This window comes from Alligator mississippiensis, chromosome 8 (assembly GCF_030867095.1).
Source record: "Alligator mississippiensis isolate rAllMis1 chromosome 8, rAllMis1, whole genome shotgun sequence".
Classification (NCBI taxonomy): Eukaryota; Metazoa; Chordata; order Crocodylia; family Alligatoridae; genus Alligator; species Alligator mississippiensis.
The window spans coordinates 13479245-13499695 of NC_081831.1; the positions used below are offsets into that span (position 1 = coordinate 13479245).

Below are 20451 nucleotides of genomic sequence, written 5' to 3' on the forward strand. Positions count from 1 at the left end.
TGACCTACCCTGAAATAGAGCAATCACAACAGCCAGTGCTGTGGTACACGTTGTTAAGTCACAGGAAATCACTGCTGCCCTCTCAGTGGCTCAGCTTAATGAATCAATAGCTCCTATTCACAGAGGCAGGAACGCTCAGCCTATTTGTGCAAGTCTCCTTTTCGCAGGTTTCTGAGCTTGGAAAGGTTACCCACATTTTCCCCATGAGTTTCAAATGAGAAACAAAGTCATAAAAACACATTTAGTTAATAAGGAATTTTATTTCACCTGGACAAGAGATGCATAATAAGACTATTGTTTAGAAAAAAACGTCAAGGCTCTTCCTCTCTTGACTACACATAAAGCAGATTGCTGCTTAATCCTTACCTATGTGATGGGGCGGTTGAAGGCGGACTAGCAGAGGAAACTATGGGAGGGAGTCATAAGGGAAAAGTTAAGAATAGCATAGAGTAAGAAGGGAAAGCTGCCATAAACCAAACAAATCATTTGTCTCCTCGTAAAGGCAGCGGTTTGTTTTAGAAGGTCATTTTCTAAAGCCGAGGGACTTTGCAGAGAGTTGACCTCTCTTTTACTAAAGGTCACTGGACAGTGCCATGGGGTCTGAGGGAGGAGCAATATGATAGTCATTGGGGTCAGTTCAAAACCTGCCACTAAGTTGCTGCCATTTTAACCTAGGTGTGAACAAGCCCCTGTTCTCACTCAGCTTGCACTCTCAGCTAAACACTTGGCACTAGCTACAGCTATCCTAAATAGTGTAGCTCAGGGGCACAGCTGCAGTGCCTCTGATAATGCCCAGCTAGTGAAAAGTCAGAGCAGCCCTGGGGTTGCTCTGATTTTTACCAGTAGCTGACCTGGTTCCCAGCAGGGGATAACAAAGGCAGGTGTACATCCACATTTCCCCCTACCTCTTGCAGAACCACTGCCATCCCAGTAGGCTCCCTTGTCTCTAACAAGCCAGCCCCCAGATGACTGGGCTCTAGAGACATAGGCAGTGGTTACTCCAGGCCTTAAAGGTTTGAGGCACATGTTAGGCATTTATGATCTATTATTGAGGAGTTGATTTCTCTTGAGAGCTGTCAAACCAGGCTCAGCTCTAAAAAATAGGTTGGTTAAAAAAATAAAAAAAATAAAAATCTATAATGGTGGAAGTTACAGCCAAAAAGTAACAAGAGCTGTTGAGTGATGCTGTTGTTGTTTAGCTGATGACACTCAGATTCAAGCATCTATCTAGCTACATGTGGGGAAGGCAGCTCCAATTCAATCAATTCTAGAAGTTTGTTTTTAAATGAGCCCCATTGAAAGTTCAATCATGCTATCTGGCATTAAATAAAAGCAGATTCAACTTGGAAGGGAAAAATAAATAGAATAAATTAATTTTCCATCAGAGTTTTGAGAGACTCAGTCTGGGAAAGGTCATTATATTGGAACTGCACTTTAGTTAAATTCTTTTAAGGGTTAGAGTCTCTTTCGATTATACAGACATGTTATATTCATTGTACCAAATTCCCTCCTTGATTTCATCGCACATTTATATTTGAGGACACTCAAGGACCAGGATCCTCTTTTATTTAAAGTGACTGAGAATATTTTAAGATGGACCAGAACCCAGGGATGTCTGAATTGAGTTTCCCAAATTCAAACCTACCTCAACAGGCTGACTCTTTCTCCAGTGTTGAAATGGAAATAGGGTAAGCTCGTTTCTTATTGGGAAGTGGGAAGAGTCTCCTAAGGCCAATGGACAAGGAAAAGCAAACAGGACAGCTTGCAAGAAGTTTGCTGGGAGCAACAGGAGGAAGGGGAAGAGGGACAAGGCACCAGAGCCTGCTCTGGGAAGGTGAGCGAGCCAGAGTTGCCTGTGTGGTTGGCTTGCTGAGGGTTGGTTGGTAGATTATACGCTTGGGTCTGTGCTCTGAGCAGCTGAGTGGGCTGATTGCTGATTGATTTCTGCCTAGGTGTGACAAAAGGCCTTAACAAAGGGGCCTAAGCCAGTCCAGACCCAGGAGAGGTAGACAAGGAGACACTCCAGACAACCAGGGAGAAGCAAACAGGACAGTTTGCAAGCAGTTCACAGGTCAGTTTGCTGCCCCGGTCTTTGAAGGGGAGCCTGTAAAATAAGATTCTTTTTTTATGTGCAATTGAGACCAATATACATAGTTTTATTACAGACCCCCGTGGTTTAGTGGTAGCATCTTTATCTGCCACACAGGGGACCAGGGTTCAATTCCTGGATGCTTATACAAATACAGCCATGGAGGCACCAAACTTTGCACTCAGTCTGGCCTTTGGATCCTGCTCAGTGGCCTAAAGGTCTGGGCAGCCTCTACTCCTCCAAAACTCCTGCCTAGACATATGCATCAAATGTCTAGGTCAGGGGTTTTCAACCTTTATGAATCATTGTACCCCCCAGCAGCTGGACATGGAGCAGCACACCCCCGGATGCCGAGCGGGGGGCGAGGGAAGAGTGGCGTGCAGCTGGATGCGGAGCGTCAGGAGCTGCCGCGTGTCCAGCCAGGTGGGTGGTGCCTGCGCGGCGTGCGGGATAGTGTGTGCCAGTGCTCCGTCCCCGCAGTTGACAACCCTTGGTCTAGGTGACCCCTCATGCAAACATCATGATCCAGAAGGATCAACAATTGCCAAACAGCTGTAATTTTAAGCAACTAAAACTCAGCAGCTAGACCAATACTTCATCCCTTTGTTTAACTAGAGTCCACAGCAAGGGGGAGTTTGCGAGGGAGTTTTCTTGGAAACTTTCACACATTCCTTCACTGTAAGCTTGCCGAGAAGAAAGGCATTTGCAGGAAAAAGAAGCCTTCAGGATCAAGGACCAGCAAACAGGCCAGCTACAGAGGAGTTTGCTAGGGAAGGTCTGTTCTGGAAGAGAGGCAGGAAGTGAGAGGCAGCAGATTAGAAGACCCAGGGAGATGGCTGGAGGACGTTACAATCCCAGAGCCACTGCCACTTCCAGCCTCTTCCTCTGCTTCCACCTGTGAGGCGTCTGTCCAGGCAGGACCGCACATCATCAAGGCTTCCACCCAGGTCCTGGTTTGGCACTGTGCAGACTGTGACTTGCAGGTTCCTTCCAGCGTCAGCCGGGTGGCAGCGTGCCTGCAATGTGAGTGGTGCCTTCTGGTTGTGTCCCCCAGGGAGAAGGCAAGAGAGCTACAGGAGGAAGTAGCAAGGCTCTGAAGCATCCTCCACCATGGGGACTTCATAGATTCCATGCTGGAGGAAACCTCCAGGACTGTGGAAGAAGGTCTGCCAGAGGTGGTGCTAGAAAAGGAAAAGGGCACGGACCCTCAGGAAGATAGAAGCCAGAAGCTTGTGGCCCCTGGCAGCAAGAAGTTGTCATCAGTCCTCCTGCAGTGGTAAAGACCACTGCCACGAAGAGAAAGAAACTGGTGGTGGTGGTTGGAGTTTCCCTTTTGCAGGTGACCGAGGTATCTATCTGCCAGCCTGACCTGTTGTCCTGGGAGGTCTGCTGCTTGCTGAGGTCTGAAAGCAGGAGTTCTGCTGCTTGCTGCCAGCATCTGAGCTATCATGGAAGGATTACTGCGATTCGTCCAACCCTCAGACTACTACCCCATGCTGCATATCTTTGTGGGCACTAATGATACTGCCGGGGTGACCCTGAGCAGATCAAGAGTGACTACAGGGCTCTGGGTGCAAGGGTGAAGGGGATGGGAGCACAGGTGGTGCTCTCAATCCTTCCAGTCAAGGGGAAGGGCCCAGGCAGGAGCAGGTGCTTCTTCCATATCAATGCATAGCTGCACAGGGAGTGTCAACAGCAGGGATTTGGCTTCTTCTACCATGGGATGTTGTTTCAAGAAGAAAGATTGCTAGGAAGAGTTGGATCCACCTGACGAAGAGAGGGAAGAGCATCTTCGCAGACAGGCTCGGTAACCTAGTGACTAAAGGGGAAGTGGGCGACTTGGAAGAAGCACAAGAGGAGAGGGGCAACAGAGGAGGCCTCCTTATTCTTACTGAGAAAGCAGGGCAATCAGTTAGTTAGCTCAGGTGTCTGTACACCAATGCACAGAGCCTGGGAAACGAGCAAGAAGAACAGGAAGTCCTTGCAGTCATGGGGCTATGATGTGACTGGAATAACAGACATGGTGGGAGCTTGCATGACTGGAGCACTGTCACGGATAGGTACAAACTGCTCAGGAAAGACAGGCAGGGGAGAAGAGGAAGAGGAGTTGCACTTTATGTATAAAGAGCTGCATGACTGCTCAGAGCTCCAGTATGAAATCGGAGATAGGCCTATTGAAAGTATCTAGGCTAGGGTTAGAGGGGAGAGCAACAAGGGTGATGTTGTGGTTGGCATCTGCTATAGACCATTGGATAGGGTGGACGAGGCTTTCTTCAAACAGCTAATGGAAGTTTCCATATCACAGGCCTTGGTTCTCATGGGGGACTTCAATCACCCTGGCATCTGTTGGGAGGGTAACACAGCAGTGCACAGGCAATCTAGGAAGTTTTTGGAGAGCATTGGAGAAGACTTCCTGGTGCACGTGTTGGAGAGAACAACTAGAGGCCGTGCTCTTTGTGACCTGCTGCACACGAACAGGGAAAAACAGGTGGGGGATTTAGGAGTGGATGGCAACTTAGGCAGCAGTGACCATGGGATGATAGATTTCAGAATCCCGAGGAAGGGAAGAAAGGAGAGCAGCAGAGTAAGGGCCCTGGACTTCAGAAAAGCAGATTTTGACTCCCTCAGAGACCTGATGGGCAGGATCCCCTGGGAAGCCAGTCTGAGAAGGAAAGGAGTCCAAGAGAGCTGGTTGTAGTTTAAAGAAACTTTACTGAGGGCACAGGAACAAACCATCCCAATGTGCAGAAAGAATAGCAAATATGGCAGGTGACCAGCTTGGCTTAGCAGATAACTTTTTGGTGACCTTAAGCACAAAAAGGAAGCTTACAAGAAGTGGAAGCTTGGACAGAAGACTAGGGAAGAGTTTAAGAATATTGCTTGGGCATGCAGGGATGAAATCAGGAAGGCCAAAGCACAATCGGAGTTGCAGCTAGTAAGGGATGTGAAGGGCAACAAGAAGGGTCTCTACAAGTATGTCAGCAACAAGAGGAAGGTCAGGGAAAGCGTGGGTCCCTTACTGAATGGGGGAAGCAACCAAGTTTTTACCTTGGTCTTCACAGGCAAGGTCAGCTCCCAGATTATTGCACAGGGATGCACAGTTTGGGGAAAAGGTGAGCGGTCCTCAATTGTGAAAAAACAGGTCTGGCACTATTTAGAAAGTCTGGACATATACAAGTCCATGGGGCTGGATGCAATGCATCCAAGGGTGCCGAGGGAGTTGGCTGATGCGATTGCAGAGCCTCTGGCCATTATCTTTGAAAGCATGTGACAATCGGTTGGAATTCCTGGACAATTGGAAAAGGGCAAATAGAGTGCCCATCTTTAAGAACAGGAAGAAGGGGAATCCAGAGAGCTACAGACCAGTCAGCTTCACCTCAGTCCCTGTAAAAATCATGGAGCAGGTCCTCAAGGAATCCATTTCTAAGCACTTGGAAGAAAAGAAAGTGATCAGGAATAGTCAGCATGAATTCACCAAGGGTAAGTAATGCCTAACCAATCTCATTGCCTTCTATGACAAGATAACTGGCTCTGTGGATGCGGGAAAAGCAGTAGATGTGATATACCTTGACTTCAGCAAAGCTTTTGATAGTCTCCCACAGCATTCTTGCAAGCAAGTTAACAAAGTGTGGGTCGGATGAATGCACTGTAAGGTGGATAGAAAGCTGGCTGGATTGTTGGGATCAATGGGTAGTGATCAATGGCTCTAGGTCTAGCTGGCAGCCGGTATCAAGTGGAGTGCCCCAGGGGCCGCTTTTGTTCAATATCTTCATTAAGGATCTGGAAGATGGGATGGATTGCACCCTCAGCAAGTTCGCGGATGACACCAAGCTGGGGTAATAGAGACACCAGAGGGTAGGGCTAGGATTCAGAGAGACCTAGACAAATTGAAGGATTGGGCCAAAAGAAATCTCATGAGGTTCAACAAAGACAAATGTGAAGTCCTGCACTTAGGATGGAAGAATCCATGTACTGGTACAGGCCAGGGACTGACTGGCTATGTAACAGTTCTGCAGAAAAGGACCTGGGGGTTGCAGTGGACAATATGCTGGATATGGGTCAGCAGTGTGCTCTCGTTGCCAAGAAGGCTAATGGCATCCTGGGCTGCATTAGTAGGAGCATTGCCAGCAGATTAAGGGAAGTGATTATTCCCCTCTATTCAGCACTGGTAAGGCCACACCTGAGTACTGCGTCCATTTTCGGGCCCCCCATTACAGAAGGGACGTGGACAAGTTGAAGAGAGTCCAGTGGAGGGCAAAGGAAATGGTTAGGGGACTGAGGCATATGACTTCTGAGGCAAGGCCGAGGGAACCAGGCTTATTTAGTCTAGAGAAGAAAAGGCTGAGAGGGGATTTGATAGCAGCCCTCAGTTACCTGAAGGGGAGGGGGTTGAAAGAGGATGGAGCTAGACTGTTCTCAGTGGTGGCAGATGACAGAACAAGGAACAACAGCCTCAAGTTTCAGCAAGGGAAGTTTAGGCTAGATATTAGGAAAAACTTCTCTCACTAGGAGGGTGATGAAGCACTGGCATGGGTTACTTAGAGAGGTGGTGTAATCTCCATCCTTTGGAGGTTTTTAAGGCCCGGCTCGACAAAACCTTGGCTGGAATGATTTAGTTGGGGATGGTCCTGCTTTGAGCAGGGGGCTGGACTAGATGGCCTCCTGAGGTCCCTTCCAACCCGCATTTTCTATGATTCTATAACTACATGAGCAAGTGGCTTGTAAGATCATATTTGTCAATGGGGGATAATACCTGGGGAGGTCACCTTTAGAGACCCTTGGTGTCAGTCCCCTAATCCCACACGATAAACTTGAATACAAGCAGCAAAACAAACCTCAGTGCAAGCAGTTTCTTGCGCTTGGCTTTGCATAGGTCTTTTTTCCAGGACTGCTCCATCCACGTCCCAAGTTCCCTTTGCCTCAGATCCTAACATCCTTTTGCTCTGGGGTTATGGATGGTGGAACTCACCTAGTCTTGGCTGCCACAGGGAGTCAGCAGAAGAGTTCTGCCCATCTCCAAAGGGTTGTAGCACATGGCAGGATTGGTTTCGGACATGGAGACTTTGAATTAAACACCCAACTCACTCACAGGACAGTCATTGGTCAGTTATTATCAGACTTGATTTGAATCAAGAGACATATTATGGACTCTATTCTGGTCCATCAAGTCCCCTTGTAAGATAGGGCAGGGAAAAGTTGGACTCTGGTATCAAGAAAATCCCCAAAATGACCAACAAAGCTTTTTCATTGGTTCTATCTTATCCCAAGAGGTTTACTGGTAAAGAAAAAAATCTACTAGGGCACGGCTTGACCTTTCCTGCGTGCCACAAGCGTGTCTGATTAAGCAAAAGGAAAACCAGTTACTGAAAGTAAACCAGAGAACACTGTGCTATGCAGAGCAAACAACTTCTTGTAAGCAAAGGAAGGCAAGAAAAGGTCAATTCAGATTTCTAGTCCTGTTTGTCCATTCCATTCCTGGTACATTTCTCTGCTCAGTTTCTTCAAGCTGGCGGGCTTCCAGTTGCCCTATTTGTACTGCCTCCAGCATTAAAAAACTTATCAAAGTATAGATCACTTGAGGGAGGGGGGAAAAAAAATAATTGCTTGTGAAATCCAGTGCCTGCAAGTTACCTTGCTCCCAGCCTGGATCGCTGACAAGGCTGGATTCAATGACCACCATTCATTAGCATGCTTTAGCGCATGGAGAAGACATTCCTTACCTTAAAAGCCCAAGAGTTTCTGATGCAATTACACTGAGCAATGTTTGACCAGGCCTGAGCAATCAGGTCCATCTGCAACAGTCGGGCGCATCTCTCTCTGCCTCTCCTGCTCCAACCCTAAAGAAGGGTAAGCTTTGAACAAAGAGGCACTGCTGTTCTAAAAGCAGGTCTGGTTCCATATCAATATACACTTCAGCTGGCAGAGGGCTTTTAGGAATCTAATCCATCTACAGCACATTTTCCCCTCACAGTTAAACAGAGCCCAAGTGAAATGGGGGCTGAAGGGGGAGGCGGGGAAGTGAGGTTATTTGCTAGATAACCTTCAGGGAGGATTTTATAACAGCAAGGATTATGGAGAGGCCATTTCTCCCATCACGAACACATATATACTACGAACAGAAAATACGGTCCCCTGCTTTGTATTCAATGGCTTTGGTGTCTGGAAGACAGCTCCTTCCATGGGACAAGGCATCACTTGCCATCAACAACCTTCTGTCTTCCTGAAGTTTTTGTACCTGCTGCCCATCCTCATGGTATCAGAGCACAGAAGCTAGAACAGCTCTCCATCTCTCAGTCCCCTCTAGCCCTTCTGATAGGAACAAGGCTTGACATTGTTTAGTCTCAGTAACTGAGAAGAAGCCTATGCCACACTATTCACCTCGCATGACCAAGTTAGAATTTACACCCTGTCTTTACGCACCTTGGAATTTGCCCCAACAGGCCTGTGGGAAGCTGGCATGGTGCAAATCACATGGTAAGAGGCCAGGACAAAAAACACAGAATAAGATATACACAACCCACCTTTTCTTGCAGCTGCTCACGAGGGAGGGACACAGCACCTCTTGTTTTGGTCTTCAGGGCAGTCTTGCCCCTTGTCCATGGGACTTATCCTAGAAACTGGAGGCCACGTGCTCATCCACCAGTCTAGCACTCCCAACCTGAAAGGCCATGGCCCCTGATATCACCATAAGAGTTCATCAGACATGATGGAGTGCTACAAGTTAATGGATTAGACAGTGCTTTAGGACACGCAAGCTTTTAGATGCTTAGCACTTACTTTCCCTTTGATGCTGCCCACTCCAGAAGTCCTGCAGGGAAGAGCAGATGCAACAGTTTCTGAAACTTAAAAAAAAAATAAGCCTTAAAAACCACACGGCCTCATTCTCCTAGTGCAGTCAGTCCTGCCTTTTTTTTTTTTTAAATCAGAAAAAACAAATTGGCCATAAATCCATTTCACCTCATTAAAGATCACCTCTGAGGCTACTGCAAAACATTTTTTCCCCAGAGATTCATGATGGCCAGGTCCAGATTAACCAACCCATTATTGGGGCTCATAGGGCATTTATACATGCGCTCCAGCAGTGATGGGGGGGGGGGGGGTGCTTTAATTAGAGTGGCTCTCAGAGCGTCTCATGCATCAGCATCCCCATGCTGAAAAACGGCAATGGGGGTGCTTTAAGTAAAGCTCGTCAAACATGACGGTGGAGTCTACTGGAGCGCAGTAATTACCACACTCCAGCAGACTCAATTAATCAAGTATGCTCGGATACATTGTAATTACAGCATGTTAGAGCAGCCTTGCTGCATGTGTATAGGTGCCCTAGATGTCAGAGCAAGCATTTCTCTTGCTCTCCTCTCCTTGTCTCTTTCTTTGCAGCATGAGGCAATCATGCAGAGAGAAGCTGAGCTTGGCTAACCATCCAAGCTCCCCATCCCACCCTTCCTGCCCCCACAACACAGACCATGCCTACATAGCAGCACAAGTTGCTACCACCAACACCACAGAGTTTAACCCAGGGGTCTACAAGGTGCTTCACAAAGACCACATGTCAAAAAGCTGCTGTTATAGAGACATCAAGCAGGTGCAGCCTAACAAAAGCAGGGAAAAACAACAGTATCACAGACAGGAGGGTGGCCAAAAAATAACTGGCCGAAGAGCTCTGCTTAGCAAGATACATGCCAGTGCCACTCAGCTCTCCAGAATAAACAGAGAAGCTAAAATGCTAATCAGAGGGCACAGGGAGACCTTGCAAAGACAAGCACGGAGGCAGGTGAGTGCTGGGTCAAAAGGGACTGCAGCTCCTTCTGCTTTGGTGACATTGCAGCTGATTAGAAGCCAGCACCCCATGTACGAGGTCTGAATTGGGTCCAACCCAGAGAGTATCAGCTACCGAGTCTTACATTATCATTTGCTTGGTACAGAGTTAAGTAGGAACCACGCAAGTTCCTGGGAACTGACTGGCTGCAGCCAGGCCTGGTCAGGTGAATTAATGAACTCGTTGTGGGTGTTCCTGCCTTTGTGCCCAGGGAACAGAGGGTCCCCAGCACTAATGTGTTTACTAGTAGGGCAGGGAATGGCAGCCTCAAGTGGGTGCTTTGACATCCCAGCTGTACCTGCAATGAAAACAGCTTTGTTACATGCATCTATTCAGGTTCTGCTTCTCTCCTTGTACATCCCAGAGGTAAGGCGCCCCTGTTGTTAGGTCACCCGGCCCACTCAGGGTGTCCCTTCAGATGACAAAGACATTGTGACTTCCTTACCAGTCACGAGGTCCACTGAGAAACACAACTGTAGAGGCAGAGCTGGAGTCAAGGAGAGAACACGCTTCTCCAGCCCCAGTTCAAACTCTGATCCATCTGGGGGAGTGCATATCCACACCTGCGTATGACCTGGTACATCAGCACTCTCTCCCCCTAATGGCGCACCCCAGAGTGCCCTGTATTTAGAAACACAGAGCCCTTCAGGACTGGGCAGCCCCTCTAGCTGTGGTGTGTGAGAGGCTGAGGCTCAGGAGTACTGCCAGGAAGTAGAAACATGGCCCCGGACCTGGGTGTCCAAGACTCAGCTCACCTCCAAGTCCCGCATGACCTTACCACACTTTTGACTGCTTCATTCATCTCTGCCTCATCCAGCAATGAGTGCAAGGTATATGCTGGTGCTTCTTGTCCCTGAAATGTGCCTGAGGCATGAGGGAGAAAGATGTTAAGGAAGGAAATTGCCAACAGATTTCTTGGTGGACAGGCCCCCTCGCTGGGCACCAGTGCTCCAGCAGTTCTTCAAGGCTCTAATCTTCTCCAAAGAGTCTTTGCTTAAAGACTGGGATCTGCCTTTACCAAAAGCTTGTCCAACTCCTCTCCCAACGATAAAGTCAGTCCATGAAAAGATAGGACCTCACCTCAGGAGTCATGCTTCGTTCTCACTTGTTCCCTGGACTCTCACTGTTATACCACTAGTATTTTTTTCTCCTTAGGCAGGAATCCTGCTCCCTTTGAACATGGTCAGGACTTCAACTCAGTTCCAATTACTTTATTGGCAGAGCAGAGTCAGCAGGTGCCACACCCCCGGTAAAGGAGGAACATGGGCTTACAGTAGGGAAGATCCTGCCTCTACCATGGGTGAACAAATAGGCAGAGTGCAGAGACAACCAAATAGCCCTCCCTGCATACACGTGCATGCACACACACTTACCCTGTTCACAAACCTTGTTTCACAGCCAGCTACTCAAGAGCATAGTAGCTTGCTGGGCCACACCATCATCCCTTGTGCGTTTCATCAACTCTCATTTCACATTGACATGCCTCCAAATTAAATGCCAGCCTAATACTTCCTACACACGGTCCAGCCTCATTTCTTCTAAACCCACTTCCCAAAAGACCTCCTAAGAACAGCTGTCACTGTCAAAATTCAGCTTGCTCTCTGGGAGACTGGTAGAGCAGTGTTTTTCAACCCTTGGGTTGTGACCCAAAAGTGGGACACAAGAATATGTGAAGAGGGCACAAACAAACTTTAAAAATGGATTCTCCTTTAAAAAGAGAAAAATGTGGGAAACCATGGCTTTTCCCTTGCAGTTTGGCAGAGTTTCAGACTGCAAGGGTCTGCTTGAGACCCCCCCAGTCCTCCCCCACCCCACACACTGAGGGGTTGGGGCCTGGGGACAGGGAGCAGCAGGTTAGGAGTGAGGCATGGGGTCAGGGCTCGCCTTCAATATTTATAAATGGGTCCTGGTACAAAAAAGGTTGACAGAACCGCTGTGAGAGAACATGCAGCATAGGGGACCACAGGATCCATCCACAAATAAAAGGACAGCTCCATCATTTGAGCCTCACCTCTGCCTTGAGAGAACCCACAAGGATCTATCACTCGTATATTACCAGACTGGCACAAAGATATAAACCTTTCAATAGTGCAGAGCAACTGGAGCAGCCAGGTGTTACAGTTCTATTTACTATTGCTATTCAGTATTGCACTGTAGGTGCAGTTGTAATGCTTAATAACCCATTACACAGCTTGTAGGAAATGCAACCTTCCCCACAGCTACAAGGACAAGGGGTTAGAGAACTCATTACACCATGCTGATCACAATCAGATTGCTTAAAAACCCACCAATTATGTCACTGAAAAAAGAAAATGAGTTGTCAGGGTGTTCAGTGGTAGATGCCAACTCAAAACCCTTGAGACCAGAGCCCTAAACTTAGCCTAGAGTAGGAGCAACATGCTTAGTAGCAAAAGTCCTCTTCCTCCTCCTTTGGCAAAGCGTTACACATCTCTAAGAGGAATGGAAACTCCAGAGGTGGGAAAGACATGATGATTTTAGGGCCTCCTGGGGTTCACTTTGACTAGAAGTGATCAAGTTCAGAATAGCTTTAGCTCAGCACATGCCAATTTAGCCCGATGTAAGCCTGACTCATTTTCCTCCACTGTGCATGCAGAGTAAAGCTTTCTAGACTACAGCTGGTCCAGCTGAACCAAACCAAATGGGACCTGGTCATCCAAACATCTGAGATGGCTTTGAAATCTCAGCCTTGAGGCACAGCCAAGTTGAATAGTGCTAGGTGCAGGGCCCTTCTGCTCCACTGAAGCATTTAAGATCCTTCTGTATCTTTCCCCAGAGAAAAGTATTGCCCTGGAATTTCTACCCCCAATTCTCCTCCCTGCACTGTTGAGGGCTGGGTGGCTGCTGCCATCCCGCATCAGAGATGGATGTATTCTTGGGCCACAGTACACAAATAGCTCTTCATACTGTATTCCTTGCCAGCAGAAACATTCAGAGAAATCCATGGGAGCTTTGCATCTGCAAGGAATGGAGGCTGTGGCCCAGTCTGTCAAATGCCTTGGGATCCCCTTGGTATTAGTGAAGCATGGATTATCAGCAGTAATCACTACTCATTTTAAAATATCCTCTGTTTAAACCAGGCTTGTCCAACATACGGCCCGCAGGCTGCCATGCGGCCCACCAAGCCGCTTTCTGAGGCCCGAGGTGCTGCAATGGGAAAGGAAAGTAAACACTGTACTTTTGTTTCGGGGGGGTGATGTGATACCGCTTCCTGTGAGGTGTTTGGATATGGCTCGCCGGCACACTGGGTGATAAGAAGTTCATGATCCGGCCCCACATTCAAAAGGGTTGGACACCCCTGGTTTAAACCTTTTCAACATCTACCTGCACAGACCAAGCCCACCACTTAAGGTTACCTTCCATGAAAGAACCACTGGAAGTCAACGAGGCTTCAAAATGGTATTGCAGCCCACCTGCTCGAACATTTCAATCTTCACAATCCTTTCAGGAGATGCCTGCAAGAAGTGCGATGAACAGATGGGGGAAGACATTCAGCAACTGAACAAACAAGGGGAACACACACGTCTGAGCCTGTACACGATGCATGTTACTAGGATGAGGCTTCCCACCTGAAACAGACACCACAACAGGGTGTAGCTCTGATGGCGTGGTCTGGGGACGCCCAGGCACAGAAGCCAGCTCTAGCCTCGGTTCTGTTGTCGATTCAATGCAAAACCTTAGACAAGTTACGGGGAGCCACGTTTCCAGAAGTGACGGCTAATTTTGGATCCATTGATTCTTAAACTCCAATTTCCCTCCCTGAACTGTTGAGGCCAGGGTAGAGACTGCTGTCTTGTTGCTGGCTGTTGTTGATTCAATAGCCAGGTGCACCCACCGATTTCTAAACCTCTGAAAGTCAGGTCCTAGCAGTGGTATTTTCAAGCTGAAAATGATGAAGTAATATAATCCACCCTTCAGCGCCTAAGCAACATTAGCTTCCAGAAAAAGCAGCAGGATTATACCGACTTAAAATGGAGGCCCAGCAGGCATTCAAGAAGGATACTTAGTCCTTGGTTACTCAAACATACACAAGCAAAAGCCTTTCCTTGTTCAAGATGCCAATGAAATAAGTCATCCTCTAATGTGGACTGCACACCCTCTCAACAAGAAATGTGTAGTGTAAGCAATTTATAAAGTCTCTGGGCTTGATTTATTTTATGTACAGAAATATTCACTGCTTGTCCTTTATGCTCCAGCTGCATTTACCTCCCATCATTTCTTAGCTGGCTCCCCGATCAGCCAGCACCATGTGATGGAGCTACCAAATATGCTCCTCTCTTCTGGCTTGGGCAACCTTAACACCTGCCTCCTACCTTTAATGTTACAGGATCCAAGGAGGGTGAATACACCAAGGATTTTTCCGAGCCTGCTCCTGTCACTGCGTGGTAGGATACCCTTTTGATCGGGGCTGAAGAACCTTGGACAAGATCAAGAATCAGAACAAGCACACAAATGAAGTTGTCAAAGACAAGCGCAAATATCTCGTCACAAATGTGAGCAGCAGAAGCGCAGGAGACGTGTCCTTCCCCTACTTCAAGATGATGGTAAGGAGGTTACTGCACTTTAACTTCCCTTGGCTCTCCTCAGACAGAAGCTCTGAGAAATTAGCAACAAGAGCGGACATGGGAAGAGAGATTTTACACTGGTTTGGTGCCTATTTTGCAACATATTCCACTGAATTATAGTCGCACAATCTTGGCCTCCTTCCCCTGCGCTGACCTTTCCACTCTGTGCTCAGTCACCTAGGACACAAAGATCTGAACCCAGGGAGATGGGGAGAAATGACCACTTTGTGACTGGGCTGGGACTCGAGATCTGACTGCAAATTCCACACCTACTACAACCTCCCGTGCAAGTGCAGCTACTCAGCACTTGTGTTCTCCAGCTGTAAACAGGAATAATACTTCATCTCACTGGCTGAATTAATTCACGCAAGGTACTCAGTTACTATAGTGATGGGGTCTGTAGAAGAAGATTGTAAAGCAAGCACTGACAAACATGGCTGGCTTCATCATTAGCCTTATTAGCTGGTCCCAAGGGAGTTAAGTGGCCTAGTGAAAACAGTCAGAATATAGCCAGAGTAACTTAAAGAGCATAACGCTGTGACCTTTGCATGAAGGATGGGAACCATTTAGTACGTGCAAAGCAATGTTTCAGCTGGCAAAGCAAGGTTTCCTCAAAACTTAACACATTTTAGTTCTGTCGAGGGCAATTCAATTCAATACCAAAGCGAGGCCTGAATTTCACGATGGGAAAAGAATCTCAATCTCTCCCACCAGTCAAAAGGGGTGAACTTGGCTGTGGCATCTGTTTCTCTTTTAGAAGTTTTCTCCATGGGTGTTTTTTTGTAGTTCCCCATCATCAGAATGCCAGCCCACTGGCACACAAAATTAATAGCTGTTAGGGTCGGAAGGTACCTCAACACATCACTGAGTCTGACCTCCTGCCTAGGCAGGAAAGAGCGCTGGGGTGAGATGACCCCAGCCAGATGCCTATCCAGCCTTCTCTTAAAGACCCCCAGGGTAGGGGAGAGCACCACCTCCCTTGGAAGCCCATTCCAAATTTTGGCCACCCTTACCGTGAAGAAGTTTTTCCTGATATCTAGCCTAAATCTGTTCTCTGTCAGTTAGTGACCATTGTTCCTTGTTACCCCAAGAGGCACCCCGGTGAACAGAGCATCTCCGATCCCTTGCTGCGCCCTCCTAATGAATTTGTAGGCAGCCACAAGATCCACCTCTCAGCCTTCTCTTGCGGAGGCTGAAGAGGTCCAGGTCCTCTCACAGGGCTTGTCCTGTAAGCCCCGAACCATACAAGTGGCCCTCCTCTGGACCCTCTCGAGTCTATCAAAAGCCTCTGCTAATGCATGATAAAGTGCGGTTAGCTTTGCTGATGATTTCGTCACACTGACGACTTTTGTTCATCTTGGAGTCCACTATGACACCAAGATCCCTTTCCGCTTCTGTGCTGCTGAGAGGGTCACTTCCCAGACAGTAGGTATGCTGGATATTTTTATGCCCTAGGTGCAGCACTCTGCACTTGTCCTTGCTGTACTGCATCCTATTGTGTACTGCCCACTTTTCCAACCTGTCCAGGTCTGCCTGCAATCGTTCCCTACCCTCCAGTGTGCACTTCACCCCACAATTTAGTATCATCTGTAAACTTGGACAGAGTACACTTTACACCCACATCCAAGTCACTGATGAAGATATTGAAGAGTACAGGTCCAAGGACCGAACCCTGTGGGACCTCACTACCCATATTCTTCCAGGTTGATACCAACCCGTCTACTACCACTCTCTGGGTGCGACCACTAAGCCAATTTGCCACCCACCCTGTCACAGCCTATTAATTAATTTATGAGAATAGGATGAGATACCGTATCGAAGGCCTTGCTAAAGTCCAAGAAAACGACATCCGCCTCTACTCCTGCGTCTAAGCATTTTCTGACCCTGTCATAAAACAAACCCAGATTGGTCAGGCATGATCTACCTGCTACAAATCCATGCTGGTTTCCCTGCTGCATTATTTTTCCTGCTGGACTCCCACAAATATGATCCTTTGTAATCTTTTCAATGACCTTTCCAAGGATGAAGGTGAGAGTGACTGACCTATAATTACTCAGATCCTCCTTCCTCCCCTTCTTGAAAATAGGGACCACATTGGCCCTTTTCCAGTCCTCCAGGACCTGACCCGAGCGCCACGAGCACTCAAACAGCTGTGCCACTGGTTCTGTTATGACACCAGCCAATTCCTTCAGTACTCTTAGATGTGGCTCATCCGGGCCTGCTGACTTAAACACATCCAGTCCATCCAAGTGACTCTGCACCAAGTCAGCATTGACAGTTGGTGGGCTGGTGTCCCTCTGATGCCCAACTAAGAACTATTAGGAAACTTATCTTGTGCCCTGTTCAGGAACACCGAGGCAAAACACCCATTCAAGAGCTCAGTCTTGTCCCCTCTTTGTCACTAATTGCTCCTCCATGTTCAGTAGAGGTCCTATGCTGACCTGTGCCTTCCTTTTACTCCCTACATACCTAAAAAAAGACTTTTTGTTGTCTTTAATTTGTGTTGCCAGCCTCAGCTCTGTAGTTGCTTTGGCCTTTCTAAATGCCTCCCTGCAAGTTGGGCAAAGTAGGTATACTCCTCCTTGGTAGCTTCTCTCTGCTTCCACCACCTATATGCCTTTTTTTTGCCCTCAGGCTCCCCTGGATTTTCCTGTTTAGCCACGGAAGTTTTTTGGCTCCTTTCTCCCTTTTCCCTCGTACTGGGATCGTCTTCCTCTGTGCCCAAAGAATTGCCTCCTTTAGGAGTGACCACCCTTCCTGGACTCCCATCTTGCCAATACTCCCATCCTGCAGTGCATCATTGACTACACTCTGGAGCACATTGAAGTTAGCCTTTCTAAAGTCAAGCACTTCCACTCTACTAGTTATCTTACTCACCCTATGCTGTATGGTGAATTCGATTGATTGGTGGTCACTGACCCCAAGGTGACCACAAATCTGCAGCTCCCCTACCAGGTCCTCCCCTGTAGCCAACACCAAGTCCAGTAAGGCATTTCACTTAGTGGGACCGTATACCTCCTGCTTTTGGTGAAGGCCCTGCACGCAGGCTAAGAACCTATGCGAATGACTGGATTTGGCTGACTGCTCCTCCCAGGAGATGTCAGGTAGGGCTGCGTGAAACGGAAGTGTTCTGTTTCCATCAGCATTTCGACAGAACAGTGTTTCGTTTTGACTTTTGTTTCGAGTCAAAACAGCTGTTCCGTTTCGTTCTGTCGAAACATTTTGCCGTTTTGACGGTTCGCCCCTAGGATATAATGCGGAAGGTCGAAACAGGCTATAACTTTGTCACTTCTGGCCAGATTTGGATGAAACTTGCAGGAATGCTAGCCCCTTCTGAGGGCATAAAGCATGCCAAGTTTCAAGAAGATAGGTGCAAGGGGTTTGGAGAAACTGCATCCCAAACTGTGGACAAGCAAAATTTGTGACATGGGTGACACTGTGTGTGTTAAGATGCAGCAGTCGAGTGGAAAAGGTAACTAGTAGGGTGGAAGTGCTAGACTTTAGGAAGGCTGACTTCAGCGAGCTCAGGCGTTTAGTCAATGATGCACTGCAGGGTAAGAGATTTGGCGAGACGGGAGCCCAAGAAGGGTGGGCAGAAAACAATAGAATGCAATTCAACAAGGAGAAATGCGAAGTGCTGCACCTAGGGAGGAAAAATGTCCAGCACACCTACAGCCTAGGGAATGACCTGCTCGGCAGCATGGAAGTGGAAAGGGATCTCAGAGTCCTAGCGGACTCCAAGATGAATGTGAGTCAGTGTGACGAAGTCATCAGCAAAGCTAACCGCACTTTATCGTGCATCAGCAGATGCATGACAAACAGAGCCAAGGAGATGATACTTCCCCTCTATCGGGCGCTGGTCAGACCGCAGTTGGAGTACTGCATGCAGTTTTGGGCAAAGCCCTTCAAGAGGGATGTGGATAACCTGGAGAGGGTCCAGAGAAGGGCCACTCATATGGTTAAGGGCTTGCAGGCCAAGCCCTACGAGGAGAGACTAGGGCACCTGGACCTCTTCAGCCTCCACAAGAGAAGGTTGAGAGGCGGCTTTGTGGCTGCCTATAAATTCATCATGGGGGAGCAGAGGGGAATTGGTGAGGCTTTACTCACCAAGGCACCCCTGGGGGTTACAAGAAATAATGGCCATAAGCTAGCAGAGAGCAGATTTAGACTGGACATTAGGAAGAACTTCTTCACAGTTCGAGTGGCCAAAATCTGGAATGGACTCCCAAGGGAGGTGGTGCTCTCCTCTGCCCTAGGGGTCTTCAAGAGGAGGTTAGATAGGCATCTAGCTGGGGTCATCTAGACCCAGCACTCTTTCCTGCCTAGGCAGGGGGTCGGACTCGATGATCTATTGAGGTCCCTTCCGACCCTAACATCTATGAATCTATGAAAGTACACCGAGGCAAGCAATCCAACTCACTAGCGTCTGCGTAACTGGGATGTGGCATGACCCACACAAACCATTTCATTTACCCACAGATCTTGGCAAATGCCCACATGGGTTCTTCAAAGCTGAAGATAGAAAACACAGGCATGCAGATCAACCCATGTCTCATTGTACCAAGTGTTACTCATGCTGGTGGCCTTCTGTGGGTTTTCTCCCTATCCCAGACAGGCTGTCTTACATGGTCACCTTCTTGCTGGCATACTTGATATTCCACACCTCCCTGGCTGATTCCCTGCCAGGGTCTTCTTCCTGTAACCCTCTGCTCAGTAATTACAGACAGTCAGCTGCTGGCAGGTTGTAAGCAGCAGACTTACAACCAGAGATTATTAATTGGCCTCTCAGCCTCCAAGGTTAGATACAATACCCAACCTGTCTTCAGAGCAGAGCCTTCATTATGTCCCCACTCCCTGCCATCTTTCACTGCCAAATAACCAAAACTACTGCAGGACTCAAGCTGTGATCCAGCAACTGTGAAGGGCTAAGTGATTTTGACTATTTAATTAGAAAGTGGAATGACGCTACAGCCCAGAGTATTTCTCAGGAGTGAGTTCCTGGGTTGTGACAGATAACCAGTCTCTCCTTTTCCCACTCCACAGTGCCTAGACACTGAAGGCCTCAAGACAAATTCACCCCCAATGATGCCACTGAAAACATTGAACTTACACAAGGGATTCATTTCTTCTAATTCTCCTATGTGCTCTATTGAGTGTAATTAGAAAACAGAGACTTGGAGCCACCTTCCCCAAGCCTGGTGCAGTCTCCCGTTTTATAGAACATTTTAAATAACATTATAAAAGTTAGTTCTTCTTAAGGCTTCTAGAAGTTTTATGCTCATGCTCAGAAGAGCTAGCTTTCATGGGGATCTCTCCTCAGTTTATGACTTCAGTGGCTGCTGATGTTACTGGTCATTGCCACAATTGAGATGGTTATGACAACTTGCCTGGCAGCTGAGAGTCTACGCGCCCAGATAAAGATGAAGATTTTGGGGTAAAAATCTCCCATGCCTGCCCAAGTCAGCCAGAAACCAACCAACAGCAAGACAAAAGGCAGGAGATTACAAGGGAGATTATAATGCATAGGGGGCCCAGAGGACCCTGAGGTCACTGCACAGGGAGCATTAGCCTTGCATGGCTGGAAAGCCTATATAGGTCTGCAACATAGGATAGGATAGCAAAGTGGGCAAGGGGAACAGAGGGTAGTGTAGTCCCTAATCAATGTTTTCTCCCTAAGAAAACCGCCAATTTAAAAGACAACTCCTCCTTAAAGCCCTCTTTCTTTAAAAACCCTTTCTGGGACAAGCCTGACTGACTTCCAGCCATACTTGTCACTGTTTCCTGCACTGTCTTCAAGAGTTTGATTGCAAAGCTCTCAAGACCAAGACTTGGTTACATAGCTTCTTGAAGTATCATCACGCTCACCTTTCCACTATTTGCTCTTGGTGCTTTACCCTGCAGACACTGGAGAGAAGAGGAGACAAAGCAAAGAAAGGAGGTTTCAGTGGACATTAATAGGCTCT

The 20451-nt window shown here is 47.8% G+C and overlaps 1 long non-coding RNA gene across 1 annotated transcript; it reads right to left on the reverse strand.

Moving 5' to 3' along the window:
- Positions 1 to 240: 240 nt before the first annotated feature.
- On the reverse strand, positions 241 to 15410 carry LOC132252095 (uncharacterized). Its single transcript, XR_009463837.1, has 2 exons — positions 14237 to 15410; positions 241 to 13378 (listed from the first exon to the last, which is right to left on the reverse strand). It is a non-coding gene; the product is annotated as an uncharacterized LOC132252095 (long non-coding RNA).
- Between the last annotated feature and the right edge of the window lie 5041 nt (positions 15411 to 20451).